Below are 17731 nucleotides of genomic sequence, written 5' to 3'. Positions count from 1 at the left end.
GACTGGTTTGTTTCCTGCTTAACAGGAATTGAAAGCTAAGTTGCCAATCTTCTAACCTTATTATAAATATATGTTATATACATGACTATGTGCATCCATCCATGTGAAATACATACACATGGAGAAATATCACTCCCAAAGATATTTACATAGGTATAAATTTATTAAGGAGGTACTAGTACCTTGTTTGAGATGTTAAGAGCCAAGTATTACACAACCCTGGTATAGTTTCTCTCATTACTAGATGAGTTGAAAAAAGAAAAGAAAAAAATAAGCACAGTGAAATTGAAGGAAGAACTGCAGCTCTGGCAGATGCTTCTCTTGTGTGAGCTTTCTTCTAAAGAGGATGAAATGCAGATGCAAATGAAAAGTGAAAGTTTAAATGTGTTTTGTATAAATGTGAGGAGTAAACATGTCGAGCAGCTAAATTAGTTGCATATGTGTTGAGAGAGAAGGGTGATATCATTTGAAGAGCTAAAATTGGAGGTGAGCAATGACAATGACCGAGAAACAAACTCTCTAGGTGTTAGTGTCAATATAGGAGATGAGAAACAGAACGGAGAGGCTAGAGAGGAAGCAGGGGAACAGTCTGATCAAATTATGTTTGGTCGGGTTTAAGAAGTATGTGCCTGAGAAAGGGAAGGAAAGAGGGAGAAGTTCATACCAACATACTTTAATAAGCAACCAAATAAATATAATTTTAAATTAACTTGCAATGGTGATATTAGTATACTGTTAAAAGGACAGATGCAAGCAGAAGATTAGATGAGGAAGAAGCATGCTATTTGGTAACTAAGAGAGAACTAAATATTTATATCATGACATCGAAGTTACCCAAAGTAGTATCCAGGAAGATGGAGGGTAGGTCATCCAAGTAAGTGAATATTTAGAATAATGAAATCTTAACCCGTTACATCTGATTACAAACAATGCAATCATTTTGTTGAAAAGCTCACTGAGATATATAGGACTCCTCCCTGCTCAAATAACATACACAATAGGATTTACCCTTTTCTTGGTAACACAGAAATCTTACCATGAGCATCCTGCTGATGTTCTGGATGTTGCATAGCAATTGAGGACTTCGGATTTCAGAATGGACTCACTGAATTCCTCCCACCTACTAATTTAGGCTAGATGCCAATTTTTAGCATCTCTTCCTCTGTGGCAAGTCTAATGATATGGGGGGCAGCCTTGTCACTAAATGTCCACAGACTGCTGCTCTAGTTATTTAAGCAGTTTCTTCCTTTATCCCTCGGCTGGCTTCCTAGCCATCCTTTGCTCACTTTCTGGGTGGAACCTAACATGAAGTAAAGACTGATAGGGGAAAAATTAGTTTTAGTCATTTTGAGTCCTTTGACTCACAAAGGAAAAATGTGGTTCTACTCGGCTAAACAGCACAATGTATGAGATTCATGCATAGGCTGATTCTAATTTCGAGAAATTTTATGCTAAATTTTGAGAGTGAAAATTATATACTGCTTGACAGGTAGAGGAAGAGTGCCTTGCTATTTCATCTTGCCTTCTCTCATCTGATTTTTGCCTTACACTCACCCTTGTGCACACTGTCCACACGCAGCCTTTAGCCAGTTTTTCACATTGACACTTCTGTGCAAGAGCAAAAGCTCCAAAGAAGTCCCACTCTATTATGTGCTCCAAGATAAGATATACACAAAAATTGCATTTTTTGGAAAACATGTCACCACCTTAAACACAAAATCTTCCCCAACTCCTACTTCTGGTCCATGATTCCTTCTTTCAGAAAGGAGGCAGGAGAGGTTAGATGAAATGAAGTGAGCATTTCCTCCCTTGAGAATCTGCTTGCTCAATATCGTAACCTTGCAACTATACTTAATATTTCCTTTGGATTAAATGTCATAGATATAAGATCCAGCTACACTAAACATGAATGTGTACCTAAGCTTAATACAAATGACCTGGATGCCTCAAGGGGAGTTTTTTATACTTCCCTCTGAAATTAGAAGGTGTAGATAAATGACCCCTCTTATTTCAGAGGGAAAGAGAGTTCTAGGTTTGTCATTTGGCTTTTTTTATGTTTGTCTCATTATTTAAAAGAATTAATGCACTCCCCATTTGTCTGCTCTGAGAAAAAACACAGATGGCTTCTTGGAATTGTGTAGATCTAAAGTGCTTAAAAGGGAGGGAGGGGATATGGGGATATATGTATACATATAGCTGATTCACTTTGTTATAAAGCACAAACTAACACAACATTGTAAAGCAATTATACTCCAATAAAGATATAAAAAAATTTTTTAAGTTTAAAAAAGTGAGTCTCATTTTGATTGAATTAACTAGAGATGTTATCTGAAAAGGATTAACTCAATCATATATCAAATACTTAAGACAAACAAGAATAAACTTTTCCTTCCTGTCTTCAAAAAACAAGGGAGGGGCATATATCCTTCACTCAGCAATCAGAAAAGTTTCTTCACTGCTTAGGGGTGATTGGATGTAATGACAAAGAATCAGAGATAAAAAGTTAGAATGGGGCTTCCCCGGTGGCACAGTGGTTGAGAATCTGCCTGCTAATGCAGGGGACACGGGTTCGAGCCCTGGTCTGGGAAGATCCCACATGCCACGGAGCACCTGGGCCCGTGAGCCACAACTACTGAGCCTGCGCGTCTGGAGCCTGTGCCCCGCAACGGGAGGGGCCGCGATAGTGAAAGGCCCGCGCACCGCGATGAAGAGCGGTCCCCGCACCGCGATGAAGAGTGGCCCCCACTTGCCGCAACTAGGGAAAGCCCTCGCACGAACCGAAGACCCAACACAGCCAAAAATAAATAAATAAATAAATAAAGTAGCTATAAAAATTAAAAAAACAAAAAACAAAAAAAAATATAGTAGAAAAATATTAAAAAAAAAAAAAAAGTTAGAATGAAAAGTCTTGGGTTTTCCAGTTTAAAAATGGTGGTGTAGAAGACCTTGAACTCACCTTCTACCACAGACACAGTGAATATACACCTACACATAAAGCAGTTCTTCCTCATGAAGAACTGAGGGCTGATAACAGATTCTGCACAGCAAACAATAGAGGGACCACACAGAGACGGGTAGGAAAGACAGAGACATGGTACCGATGGGAACCCCACACCCAACACAGCAATCTGCATTACGGAGGGATATCACTGAGAAGCCAGGTTGTAGACTCACTCACCCTGGGACACAGTGAAAAAACAGTGATTTTAAAGGGCACCTAGACTATACATTAAGGAAATCCATTTACTAACCCCAGAGCATCTGCCAAAAATGTGGGGAACTGCTGGAACTCTCTCTGTGATCAAAGGTTCCAGAGAGCACCATATTTTGCATTCCTCCTCCACCTTGATAGCAAGGTGGAAATATGGCTCACACTCTAGGTGGTCTGCCAAGGCTGCCCCAGTGCACCCCAGGCCCTTCGACCACACCTGCTACAGCAATCCCCTAAAGGTGGCCCCAGCACAGGGCACCACAAGACCCCATGCCTGCATTTTTCCAAAGAAGACATACTAATGGCCAACAGGCACATGTAAAGGTTGTCAACATGACTGATCACCAGGAAAATGCAAGTCAAAGTCACAATGAGATATCACATCACACCTGTCAGAGTGGCTATTATCAAAAAAAAAAAAAGAAAGAAAGAAATAACAAGTGTTGGCAAGGATATGGACAAAAGGGAACCCTTGTGCATTCTTGGTGGAAATGTAAATTCGTACAACCACTATGGAAAACAGTATGAAGGTTCTTCAGATTAAAAATAGAACTACTATATGATCCAGCAACTCCACGTCTAGATATTTATCTGAAAGAAATGAGAACACCAATTTGAAAAGATATATGTACGCCAGTGTTCATTATAGCATTTTTTACAATAACCAGGATATGGAAGCAACCTAACTGTCCAAAGAGAAATGAATGGAAAAAGAAGATGTGGTATATACATACAACAGAATATTACTCAGCCATTAAAAAAGAATGAAATCTTGCCATTTGTAACAACATGGATGGACCTAGAGGGTAAGTGAAATATGTCAGACAAAGAATGATAAAAAGCATATGATTTACTTATACGTGGAATCTAAAAAACAAAACAAATGAACAAAAATAATAAAACAGAAATAGATTCATAGGTACAGAGATCAAACTGGTGGTTGCTAGCAGGTAGGGGAGTGGAGAGATAAGCTAAATAGGCAAAAGGGATTAAGAGGTACAAACTTCCAATTACAAAATAAATAAGTCACAGGGATGTGATGTATGGCATAGGGAATATAGTCACTAATAAAGTAATAACTTTGTATGGTGATGAATGGTAACTAGACATCGTGGTGATCATTTCATAATGCATAAAAATATCAACTCACTATGTTGTACACCTGAAACTAATATAATCTTGTAAGTCAATTTTATTTCAATTAAAAAAAGAATGAAAAGTTTTACTGCCTTAATAACTAGACATGAGAATCTGGAAGTCCCTCCAACTATTGGACAACATATAACAATAAATGGATAACATGAAACTCAAGAAGAAGGCAGCATGATTGAGCAAAAAGAAGGCTAGATAACAAAAAAGCAAGAATGATATACTGACCTAGATTCAAACTGGAGAGATATTACTCATTCCTGAAGAAGCAGCTGGTGGTCAAAGTATAAACTATCCTTATATGATAAGTTTATTTCCCAAATGACTGATAACAAGATGCCTCCATCTTTAAGTTCTCCAATTTTCTGGGGTCACTCTTCCTGTAGTTATATTTTAAGTAGGTCAAGGCTTCATCCTTCATAATCCTCGGAGGATTTTACATATTTCACAAGAATTCTGAGAACTACTAGGGTCAAATGCTCTCATGGTCACCTCTTACGCTGCTTCCTAGCAAAGTGAACAACCTGAAATCAAATACTACACATCTTTGTTTTTAAAGTCCTTCAATCAACCTCTATTCTTCCCTCCCTACCACCATGGAAATCTCTCATTGGAAAAACTTTCCTCTCAAAAAGCCCAGCTTCCTAACACATTGCTGCATCAACCAGCATAAGCATCCTTAAATCTCACCTTTCATACTGTCCCTAACTTCTATCTCCCAGGCTACCTGAGTTACCTCTAGATTCTCTTTTATGCAAAGTTATTCAGCACTCAGCTTTGCCTTCTATTTCACAACATTGACTGTACATTGGAATCACCTGAGAAATATATAGCATACCAAAGACCAGGTCCCATCCTATACCAAATGAATTACCGTCTCTGTGGGTGAGACCAGAATATCATTACATTTTAAAAGTTCCCCAAGTGATTCTAATGTACAGCCAAAGTTGAAAACTTTTCTAGCCCAGTGCCTCTTGGGCTTTAATGTGCATAGAAACCACTGGGGGACCTTGTTAAAATACAGATTCTGATCAGTAGATGTGAAGTGAAGGCCCAAGATCCTGCATTTCTAATAAGCACCCCGTACTACCCTTTGAGTAGCAAGATTCTAGACCAGTAATTTCCAAACTTGTGGCACACTGAAATCATGCGGGGAGTTTTAAAAACTGATGCCTGGGCCCTCACCCCAGCCATCAGAATTTTTAGTTTTCTAGGTGTTTCCAAACCCCTGTTTTAGACCATGAGTTCAGGAAGAGTGAGTCTGTCATATCTGTTATCTCTTCCATTTCCAAACCAAAGCCATCTTTCCAATATCAATCTGGCTATTCCCCTTGTATGCAAAAGCTTTTGTAGTTGGCTCTTATTTTAAACAGCATTTTGCCATCCCAGTTAAAGAATGCTGTATGTGTGTCTAGGACAACTATTTATTAACCAGTATTAGTTACTCTCCACTAGGAATTTATACACAAAGACCCAATACAATAACACCTTTGAGTATACCTTTACCTAAATAGACATTTCTCCAAAGAAGACATACAGATGGACAACAGGCACATAAAAAGATGCTCAACGTCACTAACTACTAGAGAAATGCAAATCAAAACTACACTGAGGTATCACCTTATACCGGTCAGAATGGCCATCATGAGAAAGTCCACAAATAATAAATGCTGGAGAGGGTGTGGAGAAAAGGGAACCCTCCTGCGATGTCTGTGGGAATGTAAATTGGTGCAGCCTCTATGGAGAACAGTACGGAAGTTCCTTAAAAAATTAAAAATAGAGTTACCATACAATCCAACAATCCCAATCCTGGGCATATAAATTCAAAAACTCTAATTTGAAAAGATACATACACCCCAAAGTTCATAGCAGCACTATTACAATAGCCAGGACATAGGAGCAACATAAATATCCATTGTTAGATAAATGGATAAAGAAGACATGTTATATATATACAGTGAAATATTACTCACCCATAAAAAAGAATTAAATAATGCCATTTGCAGCAACATGGATGGACCTAGAGATTATTGTACTAAGTGAAGTAAGTCAGAGAAAGAAAATATCATGTGGTATCACTTATATGTGGAATCTAAAAAATGATACAAATGAACTTACAAAACAGAAATAGACTCAGATATAGAAAACAAATTTATGGTCACCAAAGGGGAAAGGGGAGGGAGGGATAAATTAGTAGGAATTTGGGATTAACAGATACACACTACTATATATAAACTAGATAAACAACAAGGACCTACTGTATGGCATAGGGAACTATATTCAATATCTTGTAATAACCTATAATGGAAAAGAATCTGGAAAAGAATATATATATACACACATATATATATAAAACTGAATCACTGTGCTATAGTTTCCCTGAAACTAACACAACATTTTAAATCAACTATACTTCAATAAAAAATTGTTTGTTTGGGGGAAGAAAAAAAAAGTATTATCTTTAGCAGGTATTTCTAAATCCAGGTGGACTTTATCAGCCATCAGATCTCAATAATAAGACCAACTGGACATTGCTCCATAATTGGTATCACGATATGGGCTCTTGCAAAATTGGTACTTAAGTACCAAGAGTGCCAAAGTCTTACCCTGGAGGGTAGTTAATGGGTTATTCACTTCATGGAAGCCCATCCGGATGTCAAGAGAATCACTGGTGAGTTTATATGGGGAGTCAGAGTCAGTGGTTGACTACACCACTAGCTTTATAGGCAGACACTCCTATGTTTAAACTCCCTCTTCAATTTTTGAGCTCATTTTTTCCCATCTATAAGAACTGGAATAATTCTAATTCTGCCTGCATTATGCACACATACACAAACACCACATATATATGGAGAGAGAAAGAGAGAGAATTTAAAGAGAAATATATATATATTAAATCATTGCCTGTCCATAACCCTTTGCTCAATAAAAATTAGCATCTTTCCTTTGTATATTACACTCCAACCAGTTTGCAATTATAATTGGCAAGTAAGATTTTTTTCAAATGTCAGTACTTTCGTAGCTTGATTTTATATCATTCTATTCCTAATTCTACTCCTAACACTATAAAGCAGAGCAGTATACTAGATGTTGTACAGAGGTGTGAAGGAAGTAGATATGTTTTAGGTATTTGAAAAGCATATAACTTACTGTCTTACAGGATAAACGTAAATATATGAATATATAAAAACATATACTTACACACACAGCTAGTTTCAGCTGTGCAAAGAACCAGACATGAGGTCTGTACTGTTGCTGAGAGACCAGGCCCTGGGGACATCTATCTGTGAAAGCTGCATAAAAATGATGAGTTAGTATAGAATTTTTAAGCCACAAAGGAAGGGTCTTGGTGTGACAGAAAAGCGAGAGAGAGAGCAGGTAGAACAAAGAAGACCACTATTTAAACAGTGTCATTGTCAGTGTTCAGTGGCAATACAATCCCATCAAGAAAACTACAGATCAGGATTTAAGGACCTCCATTTTTAAATAACTGAATATAAAATGAATTAGATTTTTAAAGCTTAAGGTTCAAAGGTACTATGGGATTCTCCTTTCTCTTCTCTGACAATTCTGTAGTGTTTTATACAAAAGAGACACAGTTCAAGGGATTTAAAGGGTATCCTATTACCTTGAAGATCAGTCTGATCTGCAATTGCCTTGCTGTTGTGAGTTCTTTCTGCAGAAACTGGAGACCTTTGAATAGTTTTCACCTCAGAGTACTGTTAAGTCTTTTCCAAAAGTGAAATGTGTGTTTGTCATGTGTATTTGGCAGGAAGGACAGGAAAGCAGATAAAGCTTTTATTGTACTTGATACTCTGACAATTTGAGTTTCATTCACATATAATGAGATGGCTAAATTTTGCAATAAATAATAGTTGCTCCATCCTCTGATCCAACCGGGCTCCATGCTTGTATAATCAGATGATGTAAATGAACAGACCAAAAAGTCAGCAGTCTCACCATGTATTATCAATGTTAAATTGGTCAAATACCCTTTAAGACTATCAGTAAACGGATGCCATGATATGAGAGAACTGAGATGGCCAGCAGGTTTTCCAGCACTGTTCAGCACTATTCTGAACTCACTTGCCTTTTTACCATTGTTCTTTTTTTTTTTTTCTGCTTTTTTTAAAATCACCTATCAAGGATACTTGAAAACAAGGATTATGGCAAAATCCAACTCTTTTACTGCATTGTTGCTACTCTAAAGGGGTCAAGAATCACTATTCCAACCTCTTAGACACAGAGCCTTAAATAGAAGTATCTTCTCTACCAGAAGAGGAACAAGAATTTTCAGTTTGGGAGCACTCCAACAGCCAAGTGCTATAAATAGAACAACAGTATAGATTGGCTGTCCTGCTTGAGTCCTTATGCCTTCAATACCTGCTTCAATTCTATACTCAAGGTGCAGTGGTTCAATTTTTAAGTTCCATATATTCTCACACTGAGTATGCAACAATAAAATGCTGGAAAATCTACAATACTTGAAGCCATCATTTGGCTGAGGTTGCAGGGCAACAAACTAACCTGAAATCTAAAAAAAAAATGCACTCCAAGGATAAATGGAAAGCAAGAACTTGATGACCTGGGGTAGATGCTCCTGGACACATGTAATAAGAATTCATCTAAAATATTTAAAGAATTGTTACAGGCTGAGTGTTGGCTAGTCAGAGAATATAGAACCCCTATGGGCTGCAAACATAAGGGGTAATTGCCCCCACTTGCAGACCCACTCTGCAGAGACCTTGCAGAACTTTCACAAAAACACTGTGAGAGTATTAAGTAAGCTTCCCTTGAGATGCAGTCCTGGTGAGGGAACAGTCTGTTGGAAAAGCACACCCCTACTTGGATCCTTTTCTGCAACCTCTCCTAGGATCAAAGGCCTTCAACTGTTGAAGAAGGGAAACAAGCCCTGTCTCCCTTCCCCTAAGGCACTGTTGAAACCCACTGTAGCTAAGGGACTGGAATAGAAAAACAACTCTCTACCTTTAAAGGAGGAGCAAGAACAATGCTGGCCCAGACGACAGAAGCTCTTCTCCAGCTAGGTGAGCAACAATATCATGAGGTCTCACTCCTATGACGCAGTACCCAGTACCTGCCTAAAACTAAATCTTAATCAAAACAACAGAGAATATGCCACCACAACCACACACACACACACCCCAACATGCAACTAGAGGTGAGTAGCAAGGAACACCAGTATGCTTTTGGGAAACAAGCAAGATCATGGAGGGAGACCCTCTCAAAGGGAACATCTAAAGCAGAGGGTAGAGCAGCCATCAGAAAAACCTGACAAACCAGCCTCCACTGTGGGTAGAAGGTAATGCTAAAAGATTCAAAGTTTGTGTTGCACAGAAGGTAACCATAGCAACAACAAAATACAAATGAAGCTCAACTCCTGACTTCACTGACCCAACCTCTCTCTATACTAAAGGCCTAGCAGAAGAAAGGTGTTACATCGTCCTCAAACATAAAAATTATTTATCTCAGTCTTTGCTATCCTATACAAGATATCCAAATGCCAATAAAATATTAGAAGGCATCAAACAAAGTAAATAAAAAACAATGCATTGTCAAGAAACAAAGCAACAAATATACCCAATCTCAGATATGATATAAATGTTGAAACAACAGACTAGGAATTAAAAATAACTGTGATTAATATATAAAAGGCTCTAGTGGAAAAGGCAGACAACATGCAGTCGGGTGGTAATTTCAGTACAGAAACTGAAACCGTAACAAAAAAAAATCAAATGGAAATGCTAGAAATAAAAATATAATAACATGGATGAAGAATGCCATCAATGGGCTCAATAACAGACCTGACTCTGCAGAGAAAAGAATAAGTGAAATTTAAGATAAGTCAAAAAAATTAACAAAATGAAGCACAAAAAAAAGGAAAATGGCTGGACAAACAATGAACAGAGTATCCAAGAGCCTTGGGGCACTATTAATCTAACATATGTGTAACCAAAATGCCAGAAGAAGAGAGAGAGGACAGGGCAAGAAAAAAAAAAAAAACACAAAACCTTAAAGAAACAATGACTGAGCAGTTTCCCAAATTAATGACAGATATCAAACTATAGATCCAAGAAGCTCAGAGATCACCAAGCAGGATAAATGCAAAAACACAAAAGAAAACAACTACATGTATCATATTAAAACTGTTGAAAAAGAAAAAGAAAAAATCTTGAACACAACCAGAGGGAGGAAAAGATATATACAGAAGAACAGAGTTAAGAATTACAGCAAACTTCTCATCAGAAACAATACAGGGAAGAAAAAGGTTGACTGGCATCATAAAGGTGCTGAAAAAATCCCTGTTAACCCACAATTCTATACCCAGTGAAATTTCTATCAAAATAAAAGAGAAATAAAACTTTCCTCAGATAAATAAACTAAGAGAGAATTAATGGCCAGCAGACCTGCACTATACCAAATGTTAAGAAAGTTCTTCAGGCAGAAGGAATATGATATCAGTCATAAACTTGGATGTACAGAAATAAATGAAGAGCACTAGAATTTGAATAACAAATGAAAATATGAAATTTATTTGTTTCTTATTTTTAATTGCTCTAAATGATAATTGACTGCCTAAAGCAAAAATAGTAGCAATCTATTGTATGCTTATAGCATATGTAAAAATAAAATGTATGACAATAGCACAGTGAGAAAGAGAAATAGGGGGTAAACTGTTGTAAGGTCCTTACACTACATGGAAAGTGCTGTAATAGAGACTCTGACTATTTAAAAATAAACATTATAACTGCTAGGGCAACCATTAAACAATCTTTAAGAAAAATACAAAATAATAAGCCAATAGTGATTTTTAAATGGGCTTATAAAAATAGTCTAAAATAAGGCAGAAAAGGGGTAAAAAAATAAATGGAAAGTAATAAATAGAAAACAACTGGCAAGATGATAGATTTTAGTCTAACCTTATAAATAATTTCATTAAATGTAAAGGGTTCAAACACATCCATTTAAAAGACAAATTGTCAAATTAAGATAAAAGAGCAAAACACAAATATATGCTGTCTAAAAGATACCCACTTTAAATATAAAGCCATAGATGGATTAAAAGGAAATGGAAAAAAAAAAGATATATCATGCAAATGCTAAAGATAGAAATCTGGAGTACCTATATTAATACCAGATAAAGTAGACATGAGAACAAAGAATATTGTTAGGGATGAGGAGAAAAGTTAAATAACAATAAAGGGGTTAATTCTCCAAGAAGACAAATAATAATCCAAAATGTTTATGGATTTAACAACACAGCTTAAAATACATAAGGCAAAAACTAATACAAATAAAAGGAGAAATAAACGAATTCACAATTACAGTTGGAGATTTATGTCTCTCTCATTAATTGAAAAAATAATTAGGCAAAAAATCAATACAGATATATAATAGAAGACCTATCAACCTTATTTAACTTCATTTATATTTATACAATACACTCCTAAACAACAGCAGAATACACACGATTTTCAAGAGCACATGAAACATTCAACAAGATAAGCCATCTTCTGAGTAATTTAACAAATACAAAAGAATTGAAATTACACAGATTAGATCTTCAAACCTCACATATAATCAAAGAATCGCAATTAAAAATAAAGATAACATTTTCTACCTACTCACTTGGAGATGATTTTTTTAATACTAAAATACAATCTTGGAAAAGACTGCTAGAATACACACTGCTAATGGGAGTGTACATTGGTACAGTCAAGAGAATTTATCAGACAATTTATTACAAACCTTAAATTTTGCAAAATTTGACTTAGAAATTCACCTTGTAAAAACTAATGCTAAATAAATCATAAGAAACCTGCACAAAAATATGTATAAGAATTGTCTTAAAGTATTATTACAATTGTAAAAACTAGAAATAATTTAAATATGTATCAATATATTAACTCATAACAAATAAATATCCCTTCATTGAGTACTATGTACCAAGAACTGCTCTAGGCGCTGAACAGGGAGGAGTAAGACAATCAAGTTCCCTACTTCCATAATCATAGGGAAAACCAACAATTAAAAAATAAATAAATATATGATATAATTACCAGTAGCAATAGAAAATTTGTGAATTCACCCAGTAAATTTGGTACATTTATACAATAGCATGCTATGTAGCCATTAAAATCAAATTGCAGGGGAAAAAAATTGATGTAGGAAGATATTTCCACTATATTGCCATTTGTAACATGCAGTAAGAGACACATATATAAACTGAATTGTACCATGTTTATCACAGAAAAAAAGGTGTAGCGTGAAAAGAATGATGCAAGAATATACCCTAAAATATTAATAATTATTATTTTTCAACTGTGAATTTTTTACTTTAAATTCTGTTTTCCAAATGTTCCAAACTGTAAATACACTACTTTTGTAATCAGAAAAACATGCTCTTCAAAATAAGATTAGGCCATGAAACAAAGCAAAAATATAAAACAATTGAGGGGAACGTTTTTATGCTAGTAGTTGTTTGTAGTTCTAATTTAGGATGGGGGAAATTTAATAAAATGTATAGGTCTAGGAGAAAGTAAATACAAAAAAAGATGGCTAAAAAAATGCAAGAGAGAGTGGTTGTTTAGACAAGGCCCCAAAAAAGATGGAGGATATGGCATCCTAGGCACAGTCTTGAAGAGGAAAAGAAACACGTATTTTTTGAAATAGGAAAGATTAGAAGATAAATAAAACTTCAAAGACAGTTTAGATGGTGCATAAAAGCACAAAGATAGTTTAGAAGGAAATAAAGTTGGGAAATTTCATAATAAATATGTGCAGTTTCCGTCATTAAGAGTTAACCAATTGTGTCAGCTCACACTTAAACAATCAGGGATGAGTATACAAGCTTGGCAGAACAAAAAAAGATTTGCATGGCTAAATGAGATCAATGTGAAAAGGAGTCAATTTAGATGAATAAAGGATTACTGAAGAACTATGAGGCACCAACTACATTCAGAGAAACCAAGTAATAGTGAGACCAACCAATATGGCCATGTGACTTTCTCCAGACTCCCTTTGTACTATGGAAACAGGAGCAGAATTGAGATTAAAAATGAACTGGTTGTCTCCACTAATCCTTGCAAACATTTTAAATTCATAGGTGAGTTATACCATAGGAAAGGAAATAAGGTTCTTTAGTGTTTTTTTATTTTGCAACAGCATAGAAATAAACTGTTTCCTAGGTGGGACTCTTCTTTTTTTCCATCTTGCCTTTAAAAAGAAAACCTTTTCTTATGTTTCTGAATGAAGCTCATCACTGATAAAAGGAGGTGTGTCACATATCTGAGATATATTTGAATTCGCATGGGTTGATTAACTCTAGGTGGAATCAGTAGAAGCCAGTGGTTTCACGTATTCATCTCTTAACTCCAAAACTTTCCCTTACCTATGGTAAGGAAAACAAGGCAGAAAAAAATATATTTCTGGGACTTCTGTAGTGGTGCAGCAGTTAAGAATCCATCTTGCAATACAGGGGATGCTGGTTCGATCCCTGGTCAGGAAACTAAGATCCCACATGCCATGGGACAACTAAGCCCGCATGCCACAACTACTGAGGCTGAGCACCACAACTAGAGAGTCTGCATGCCGCAACTACAGAGCCCACATGCTCTGGAGCCTGTGCACCACAACTACAGAGCTTGCGCACTCTGGAGCCCATGAGCCACAACTACAGAGCCCATGTGCCGCAACTACTGAGCCCATGTGCTCTGGAGCCCATGCACCACAACTAGAGAGAAGACCACACGTCACAACTAGAGAGAAGCCCATGCACCACAACGAAGAGCCCATGTGCCACAACGGAAGATCCCACGTGCCACAACTAAGACCCGATGCATCCAAAAAAATAAATAAATATTTTAAAAATATTTATATATTTCCTTCATATTACCTCAAAATATCTTTGATTAGCATAAAAGCAGCTATATCAAATGTCAATGTGCTACTTTGATTCTTTGCTTCTACAAACACCATATTTAATCATGATCATAATTGTCATCATGGCTCTACTAAACCCAGATGTATCTTTCTGTTTGGAATCTTCCACTATTTCCCTATATCTTACAAGTTCAAATTTCTTAGCTGCTATCATCTTTCTTACCTAAAGTTACCTTATGTATTCTTTGGGCCCTAGAAGAAAGCCAAGACTGTGATTTGCTTACCATGGCACAAAAGTTGGCGCATGGAAAACACTTAAAAAACACACCATAAACAAAAATTTTAAACACCAAAGAAAATCATATGCAGGTTGATCTTCTCTTGTTTGTGTCCAAGGCTTGTATATGTTTAGCTGATAAATCTTTTCTTGGGCTCCTTCCTGGCTCTGTGAAAAAGTGGTGGTTGAAAAGTACAGCTAAGAGAAGCACCACTAGACTGGAAGAGTAAGGACCTCTGAAAATCTACTCCTCCATAAAAGTTCCTCTAACAAAAGAACAAGAATACTGGCAAAAATTGTAAATATGAACTTTTTTATAACTCTGGAAAGTAACAAAAGGCTTTCAACAATCTGAGGAGTGTTTCATCAAGAAAAATGGCTGAATCTCAAGAATAACAAACTTCATGACATTTTAACTTGTGCTATTCCCATGTTTCTCTCCCAGCTGCCTGATAGGTTTATAAACCAGTAGTCTTAGAACCATGGTAGTTATAAAAAACCAGCAGCCTAGCAGCCACTTGGAGGAAACAAAATGGGTTTGGAGCTCCCCCAAAAGTCCCATCCCAGAGAGCTGTCAGTATTAGATTTATTTGGCAGCTCCTTAAGAAAGTCCCATTCACAGAGTTTGTCTTTATTTCATTTAATTGAAAATTTCCTCAGTGAGGAAAGCCTTATACCCTGGATATTTGTCAAAAATAAAATATTCTAAGAAAGTAGTATGAAAATCTTCTGTCAACAAATTAGACAACTTAGATGAAATGGACAAATTCCTAAAAAGATACAACCTACAAAAAACTGATTCAAGGAGAAACAGAAAATCTGAGTAGAACTGTAACAAGCAAAGACATTGAAATAGTAATTATAAAACTTCCCGCAAAGAAAAGCCCGAGCCAGATAGATAGCTTCAGTGATAAATTCTACTTGAGAATTAGAGAAAAATTGATACCAATTCTTCACAGATCTTCCAAGAAATATGAGAATACTTCCCAACTTGTTTTATGATACCAAAACTAGATTAAGATGCCACAATAAAACTAGATTAAGATGGGAAAAAAATAGATTAAGATGCCACAATAAAAGAAAATGACAGACCATTATTGTTAATGAATACAGATGCAAAAAGCTTCAACAATATACTAGCAAATGAATCCAGCAATACGTAAAAAAAAGAGATTACATACCATGGCCAAGTAGGAGTTATTCTAGGAATGCAAGGTTGGTTCAACATCCCAAAATCAGTGTAAAACACCAGATTAATTAATAGAATGAAGATTAAAACCACATGGAGGTCTCAATAGACACAGAAAAAGGATTTGATAAAACCCAACCACTTTCATAATTAAAAAAAAAAAAAACACTTAAACTAGGAATACATGAAACTTCCTTACCTTTATATAGGACATTTACAGAAAACCCATAGCTGACATACTTAACAGTAGAAGACTGTTTGCTTTCCCCCTAAAAACAAGAAACAATACAAGGATATCACCACTTCTATTCAACATCGTACTGGAAGTTTTATCCAGGAAAAATAGAAAAGAAAAAAAGGGGGGGGGGCTCCCAGATTTGAAAGGAAGCAATAAAGCCATCTCTATTTGTAGATCATGCAATCTTATATATAGAAAATCATAAAAATCCACCAAAAAAATACAGCTAATAAACAAGTTCAGCGAAGTTATAGAATACACAATCGATAAAATACCAACTGGAATTCTATACACAGCAATGAACAGTTCAAAAATGAAATTGAGAAAAAAATTCCATTGACAATAGCATCACAAAAAATAATAGTAATTAGGAATACATTTAGCAAAAGAAATTAAATACATGTACTCTGAAAACTATAAAACATTATTAAAAGAAATTAAAGAAAACCTACATAAATTTAAAAAACATTTTATTTTCATGGATTGGAAGACAGTTATTATTAACAGCAATATTTCCCTAACTAATCTACAGATTCAATGCAATCTCTACCCAAATCACAACTGGCATTTTTGCAAGAATTGATAAGTTTATACTAAAATTTATATAGAAATTCAAGGGGCCAAGAATAGCCAAAACAATCTTAAAGGAGAACAAAGCTGAAGGTCCCAGTAAAATGGGGGAAAGAACAATCTTTTCAACAAATGGTACTAGAACAAATGGGTATCCACACAGAAAGGAATTAACTTGGACCCCTACCTCACACCATATGCAAAAATTAACTCCAAATTGAGCACAGACCTAAATATAAGAGCTAAAGCTGTAAGACACTTAGAAGAAAATAGGACTATATCTTTGTGATCTTGGGTAGGCCAGAGTTTCTTAAATAATGACACCAAAATCACAAGCAACAAAGAAAATAAATTGGACTTCATTAAAATTAAAAACTTTAGTTGCAAATCACACCATCAAAAAAGTGATGTGATAACACAACCCAAAGAGTTAGAAAAACTATTTGTGGATCACATATCTGATAAGGAATTTGTATTTAAAATATAAAAGAAATTTTACAACTCTACAATAAAAATACAAATAATTCAGTTGAAAAATGAGCAAAGGATCTGAATAGACATGTCTTGGAAAAAGATATATAAATAGCCAATAAACACATGAGAAGATGTCCAACATCATTAGCCATCAGGGAAAGTCAAATCAAAACTGCAGTGAAATACCACTTCACATCCACCTGATGGCTAAAATCAATAGGACAGATGATAACAAGAATGTGGGGAAACTGGAACTCTCATACTTTGCTTGTAGGATTATAAAATGATACAGCCACTTTGGAGTACTGTTTGGTAGTTCCTCAAAAAGTTAAAGATATAGTTACTACAGGACCTGGCAATTCTGCTCCTAGGTATATATCCAGTAGTAATGATAACATATGTCCATGCAATAACTGATACACAAATGTTCATAGCAGCATTATTTGAAATCACCAAAAAGTAGAACCAACCCAAATGTCTATCAATTGATAAAGGGATAAACAAAATGTGGTATATCCATACAACAGAATATTATTCGGCCATTAATAAGAATGGAGTACCAATAGGTACCGCAACATGAATGAACGTTTAAAAGATTATGCTGTGTGAAAGAAGCCACACACAAAAGACCACTTATTGTATCATTTCATTTATATGAAATGTCCAAAATAGGCAAATCCAGAGACAGGAAGTAGACTAGTAGCTGCCAGGAACTAGAAGGAG

General features: G+C 35.8%; 1 protein-coding gene across 1 annotated transcript in view; it reads right to left on the bottom strand.

Moving 5' to 3' along the window:
- LOC130708166 (uncharacterized) overlaps positions 1–1150 on the bottom strand; it is a 45222-nt gene extending 44072 nt beyond the window's left edge. Inside the window, exon 1 of the mRNA XM_057546061.1 lies at positions 1037–1150. The gene's annotated coding sequence lies outside the window, so the exon portion shown is untranslated. The remainder of the gene's footprint in view (positions 1–1036) is intronic.
- Positions 1151–17731: the final 16581 nt, after the last annotated feature.

This window comes from Balaenoptera acutorostrata, chromosome 4 (genome assembly GCF_949987535.1).
Source record: "Balaenoptera acutorostrata chromosome 4, mBalAcu1.1, whole genome shotgun sequence".
Lineage (NCBI taxonomy): Eukaryota > Metazoa > Chordata > Mammalia > Artiodactyla > Balaenopteridae > Balaenoptera > Balaenoptera acutorostrata.
Note: the sequence above shows the minus strand (reverse complement) of the source record. Positions and strands in the feature narration are given on the sequence as shown.